This window comes from Lichenostomus cassidix, chromosome 3, assembly GCF_008360975.1.
Source record: "Lichenostomus cassidix isolate B80296 chromosome 3, HeHo_3.0, whole genome shotgun sequence".
NCBI lineage: Eukaryota > Metazoa > Chordata > Aves > Passeriformes > Meliphagidae > Lichenostomus > Lichenostomus cassidix.
Genome location: NC_139483.1, coordinates 75,202,721 through 75,209,019, shown reverse-complemented (window position 1 = coordinate 75,209,019; position 6,299 = coordinate 75,202,721). Strand labels below are relative to the sequence as shown.

The window sequence follows — 6,299 nt, the reverse complement described above, 5'->3', positions numbered from 1 at the left end:
TATTAAAAAAATAAATATACACTTGTGTCATGCTCTTGTCATTAACATTTAACGTGCAAAGAGTGGGTGAACATTCTATATTTAATTAAAACACAAAATTATGACTTCCATCTGCACATGCAGACCTGAGAAGTGGCTTAAGGTGCACAAAAAATTTACATCTGGTATTCAAATATTAGTGGGGGCGGGGGGGACATTTTAACCATATCAGGTGTCACGTCATTCCTCTAGTGTAGAATAAATATGATACCTTATTTATTAATATTTAAAGAAATTTTCAATATTTTAAGTTTCTCAGGCACTTGTATAGAGTTTAAATCATGTGGTGAATGATCTCCTTCCCAGGGCTAGGAGATCTCTTCAGTTATTTACATTTCTTGTTTTTATTTTATTTTTTGGTTCCTTTGGAAACACATATAGAATATTCTTTCTCTCAGTGCTGCTTTTTCAGTAATTCTTCTTTTCTACATTTGGTGCCAAGGAGCACAGACCATGTTAAATCCATACAGCACCCTGCAATCTCCTTAACCATATGTTATTTTTACAGCAGGTCACCTGTGGAAATGCTTTTTGTCAACCAAATCCTCCTTCTCTTGGCTTGTCACTCTGCTGGTTCACACTGGGGCTAATCCTGGTGCTGTCACTCTGCAGCCACTGAAGCCACCATCTGCTCTTTGCCCTACTCCGGCCTTTGATCAAACAGTAAATAAATCCTTCAGGATAGGGAAGGATTTCCTGGGCACTGGCCATACGGCAACATATTTGGTCATTGCATGGAGCCCTGGGCAACACTGTGATCTCTGGTAAGTAACGTACCTTCCCACTGTCTTCACTTGGAGTTAGGAAGATTTCTCAGTGCAGAAATCAATCATTCTCACATACCTCAGAAGTGGCAAAGGTCCTTGCATGTGGCTTTGAAATAATGTTATCAAGTAGACATCATGTGCCTCATAGCAGCAAAGGCTACCCTCCTGTGGGGAAAGGGAAAAGATCATACTGACTTTCTTGCAATGCCACCTGAAATATGTTTGCTGACAAGTTCTGCAGACCCTGAAAGATGCTGATTAGGAATTGTTTTCTTGCCTACATGTGGACAGACCTGAAACCAAAATGACAAGCCTGTGTAGCTGCAAGAGGAAATCCAAAATGCCAAAGGGGATACTGATTTCTTGGACAGAGGAAGGGACTTGCAACCACTACAAAAATACAGGCCAGTGAAGTTTAGCACATCTTGGTTTTTCCTGGGGAGGCAACTGCTGAGCAAGGATGGGACACAATATATCACTTATGTCTCTGTGTACATGGGGTGGAAGCATTGAAAGGCACAATTCTTGCTAAACCCTGCAAAACTGCATCTGACATTGCTTGAGATAGGACAGAGCTAGCACAGTTAGCTGAGTAAGCATAACTGGTGGGCCTTAAAATATCTGTAGACTATAACCGAATTGCTGAACTAACAAGCTGCTGAGCCAGCATAATGAATAGAACATAGCAAAAATAATGCAATAACTTTGTGGTTGAGACAGCTGTAAACAAAAGAAAAGAGGAGCTGTCTCTCAGCCTGTTTCAAAGATCTGGCTCCCCACTCTCTTGTATTTGGACTGGAATGGATTCAGCAAAACAGAAGGACAATCTGGACAGCTGAGAATGTACATGGCCAGTGGGTCACAGCATAATAAGGAGCTAAAAGAAACTCAGAAATTCATCAGTGTGGGTTCAGCAGGACAGATTCAGCATTGCGGGTGGCAGGGGCTGAGAAAGGTGAGTATTTTCTCCAAATAAGCTTAAAATTACTGGCCAGGATAAGCTTGGATCTCCCCATGCTCTGAGTGTGATTCCTATGTGCCAATGGCAGGCATCTTGTAGACCTTTATAAGATGTGAGGACTTAGAGATCTGGGCAGAAGAGTGCTTCATAACAATAACATTATGCTGCTAATGACTGTGTGCTAGGGAGTTTACCAGAAATGTCCACTGCCTTTGACATAATTTCATTAGTTATCTCTCAGGATTGTGGAGAAGATAGCTAGCTAGCTAGCTATAGATAGATGCTAGACATAAATATACATATATACATAGATTCACTGCTCTGTTTAACTTCTGATTATCTCTCATCGTGCTGTTATAATTGCCTGTAGCCATTGGCTGGGTTTGGTTGCTGTATTGCTGACTTGAAGTTATATTTGCTGTGCTTTCACTTAGTGGAATTTTTTATAAGTGCTAGTCGACATAAGGTATTAAAATCATCACCTGAATATTGTGGATCCCTGTGGTTGTGCTTCTACCTGCTAAATAATTTGTATTAATTTTCTAATATTTACAGTTACATCTTCAGAAAATTTAGAAGTGTAGGATACTGATATGCAATCATTCATACTGCTAACCTGTTAGCCTGGTTTCTGATATGTTTAGTCCAGGAGAACTAGCAAAACTACTAAATTACCCTGATAGCTAGCATGCCTGGTGATGCTTTACAGGGCAATGTGTTGGAAGCTGTTCCAAATAGGCCAGTTGGACATCATCAACATGTTTTGGCTGGAGGGGAGTTTATTTGTATGGACACAAACTGTATTATGTCTGTTGGCTTCAGGAAAAAAGCACAAAGGTTATTTCATCTTATGTAACACTTACACACAGCCTGATGTGTCTTTCCTGGTCCTGTCCATGAAACTTTTGAATAGAGGTCTCCAGCTTGTAGTGGCACTTCCTCTGTTCTATCTGAACAGTTTTGCAAAATGAAAGTTTCTGAAAAGTTCCATTGAACAGAGCAGGGCATATAGCATTTGAATTTTTGCATAAATGTGCATTAAGATCCTACAGAACTTAGCAGAGCATGATAGCTTCTTATAAGGGTATGGATTATCTTATAAAACAAATGAATTCTAAATCTCATTCAGCTTGTACCAAGAGCCATAAACAGAATATTTTGTCTTTTTTGCTTTATAATTAAATTATGTAACAATTTAAAATGAGATTTTGTATTGTCTTTACAGAGAACACATGCTCAATTTTTTCACACCCTTTTTCTTTAGGAGATTTTGTCATTTATTTCTCATTCTGTGTTTTAATAAAAAGCAGAAAAAAATTATGCAAAATATAACACATTGAACTCTCCTTTCAAGCACAAATAGACTGTTTACTCTTGAATTAGTTGAAAAACACCCTATGTCAGTATTTTTGATTTTGAGTTTATATGAATTTGAGTCATTAATCTTAAGTCTAGACTCAAAATGACTCTTTTTTCCTGTCATCTGGTTTTAATTGGATCATAATTTTATGTCTTCACAGAATGACTCTCATATGTTATTAGTATTTTAGCAAAAATATATATCTAGAGAGAAAAATACATGATTTTCCACTCTTACTTCCTATAACCTTTTCTCAAAGGTTTAAAAAACTATTTAGCACTTTAAGGACTGTTCCTCTCCTCTTCTGTTTCTCAGACTAATTTTCATTATGAGAGGAGCAAGTTCTCCTTATCTCTTTCCATAGGTAAATCTTGTCCTGTTGGATAAATCACCAAAATGGGCAACATGAAAAAAATCTGCAAGGTAATTCCCCCAAAGCTTCTGTGGATGCTCACTTAAACCAACAAAGTTTTGGAAATGCATTGCGTGTCAAATATGTTAGTCTTCGAAAAGCAGTGCCTAAATTCAAATACACCATAGTGAAAATGCAGAGAGCTGCAGTATTTGTCCCTCTCAAGAAGCAGCATTACAGGTCAGCAGCCATGTTGACAGCAGCTGTTCCTGCAGTGCCTGAGCCCTCCTTGCTCTCCTTAAGGAGGGCAGTGCTCATGTCTGTGCTTAGTCTGTGCTCAGATATCTGTATTCATGTAGGCAGCTACCCCTCCTTCCTTCATCTCTGTCACAACACTCAAAACACAGCCAAGACACTCTGATTTTATGGTGCCTGTTATAGCAGAATATGCTAAACAGGGAAAAATACAATACTGCTACTGAAAGCATTAATAATCCCTGGCAGAGAAATAGGCACACATCATGATCTATCTAAATAACAGTAAAAACATAATATATATATATATAGCTAAATTAAAAACAATATTAATAAAGAATAAATAAGAGTGTAAGATATATTTTTTGTTATCTATTTTTCTCTGAAATAAAGAGGTAAGATCAGGACACATTTTCAATGTGAAATCTGCAAGCATAAGCACTTGGTACTTCATTACTACTGAACGAAAACTAAGATTCCAAGTAATAATAACAACACAAAAGAAACTCCTAGAGCTGAGGTTTTAAAAAAAGAAATTAATAAAAACAGACATCATAGAAAGTATACTGTCAAGATGTTGCTCCTTGTTTAGTCAAAATTAAGGTGGACTTTTCACTGTGCACACATAGACAAAACACAGTCTGTGCTCCAAGAGAGTAAACATTGTCATTCTTAATTGTTCCTCAAAAATAAATTCCCAAAATAAATAGGAAAACAAATACCGTTAAAATGTGGATGAAGAGTTTACTCTCTACCTGTTCTTTCATTCCTTTCCATTTATTTTACAATTTATTCTGAAATGAACTCTGTTTTCCATTGTCTTTCTAAAGACTCGGTTAAAACCTGTGTCACTGCCAACTGCTGCTGCACCTGATGTTTTATTTTTGCAGCTCTCTCCAAATTTGTCCATAAACCTTGAGACATTACCTTGTTCATGAGGCAAGTTTTGCTACTAACCTAATGCAAAATAGTCAGTAGTTCTGTTTAGTTGGCATAAGATTGATTCTTAACCACTGCAAATGGTTAAAATTTGCAATGATGTTAACTGGGATTCGATGTATATGTTAACAGGAGGCTGGAGACCTCATTGGATTCCTTTCTGCTATATTCAAAATCGCCATAGGTTTTATTTATACCACTTCTGTTCTTAGTGCATTTGCCAAGAAAGAAAAGTCAGTCCAACACAGTTGTCATCTAAAAATAAACACCAATGAGATCTTCTTCCTGTGGGCTGTAAGGTCATTCTGTAACTCAGTATGGTTCATTGATCTCTTCTACCCCCTGTGCCTTTCCAGATTTATTGGAAATCTGTTCAAAGGAGAATATATCTTACCATTTGCTACTCTAGGAACTGCTGCTAAATGCTGAGTAAAAGATTTTTTTCTATTCTCTTTATTCTTTGTCTTTAGAGACAGAACAGAGGAAAATCTTCCCAAGTCTCTCAGACATCAGCTGAAAACAGATGAGCTGGGAATATAGGTTGAATACCTTTTGCTGCCCTTCCTTTGGACAAGTTCACTAAGTTCAGGAAACACCTTGGGACCAATTCATGTCAGTGTGCGTCTGTATTGCTTCTGTCATTAGCATGAGGAGCCTTACAGTAATTTAAGTCAGTGATGTGGTTACTAATAAAAAGCAGCACTGGGTACAGGTTCGAGCATGTGTGCTTTGTATTTCCCTTCCTTTTAATATTTCATGGTATTAAACAGTACTGTGAAGAGAGAAATCCCCTTGCTACTGGCAAGAGAGATATCTATACACTTCTTTACTTCCATCAACCTAATCACATCATGGCATAGGGCAGTTCAAGCATTCATGTAAACATATGTAACTCATTAGAAAAAAAGGAGTTTCATCCATATTCACTCAGGTTATGTCCCCTCTTCACTGTAAATACTGAAATAAATGGGAAATAAATGGGAAAATGTGAACACATGTGTTGAGAGTTTTACTAGGAGCTCAGCAGCTGGAATAAAATCACTGAGGTTTGATTAATTTGTTGTTCTTTTCCTTTTTTCTTCCTTCAAAATAAAGGTTTCTAGCAAGACTAATGTTTATGCACTCAAGCCAGCAGCACATGCTGGATTAATACAGCAGTTTCTGTGAAGTAGGATCCTGGGTTCTGTGGAGCTCCACTGAAAAGGTCTCACCTTTGGAGTACCCCTAGACAATAGTGTCCAAAAAGGGAGAGAGGCTTACTGCATAAAGAAAAAGAAAGATTAAGCACTTGATCTCCTTTGATTCATGCTACAGAGGCACACCTGACAAAACAAATTTGTGTCAGACTTTTTGCAAAGTGTTATCTTCTGTTCTCCCCTACTGCTGGGCCAGGCAGCTGCATACCCCTTCCCCATCTGTGCCTCGTTCGTCTCTTCCCTCTCTATTCTTCTTCATCTTGAACATTCACCAGCTTTTGGCCTGATGTTTTTGCTGCCAAGCATATAATGGTGGAATAGAAAGGCTGTGCTCTTAGTCCTAATAATTTAATACTCTTACCCAGGCAGTAAATTTGAGAGGATACTCTCTTTAAACTATTATCTGATGTGTATAATAGTAACAGTACTT

The 6,299-nt window shown here is 37.8% G+C and overlaps 1 long non-coding RNA gene across 1 annotated transcript; it reads left to right on the top strand.

Moving 5' to 3' along the window:
* Positions 1-565: 565 nt before the first annotated feature.
* LOC146440010 (uncharacterized) lies at positions 566-5,384 on the top strand. Its single transcript, XR_014851335.1, has 3 exons — positions 566-803; positions 1,098-1,761; positions 5,144-5,384. It is a non-coding gene; the product is annotated as an uncharacterized LOC146440010 (long non-coding RNA).
* Positions 5,385-6,299: the final 915 nt, after the last annotated feature.